A 408-nucleotide genomic window follows, 5' to 3' on the forward strand; every position below is an offset into this window, starting at 1 on the left:
CAAATGGCCTATTACCATCCTCAACAGAATTACTTGCCTATTCATAATTCACATACAAGCAGCAGTAAGAGGCAGAACACTATGCGAGCTCCATTCTCCAGACATTCCCTTTGGTCTATAGAAGAAAGTTCATGCATTTTTCATTACAACACTCTTATCCACAAGAATCTTCAATATATGTGTTTTCCTAATATTAAATTACCTGCTATGGGCAGCTAAAAAGCATTGATTTACAGACTTAAATTTAATGGACTCTAGAAAAGTACTACCTTGTATCCAAGAACTTTAATTTCCCAAAACAATAGCATACATTCTTTCTAACCCAACTTTAGAAAACAGCTATACTCACTCACAAGGCTGATGATCTTCTAATCATCTTCTCTAATAATAAAATACCACAGAAGAAAG

The sequence above is a fragment of the Melopsittacus undulatus genome, chromosome 6, assembly GCF_012275295.1.
Source record: "Melopsittacus undulatus isolate bMelUnd1 chromosome 6, bMelUnd1.mat.Z, whole genome shotgun sequence".
NCBI lineage: Eukaryota > Metazoa > Chordata > Aves > Psittaciformes > Psittaculidae > Melopsittacus > Melopsittacus undulatus.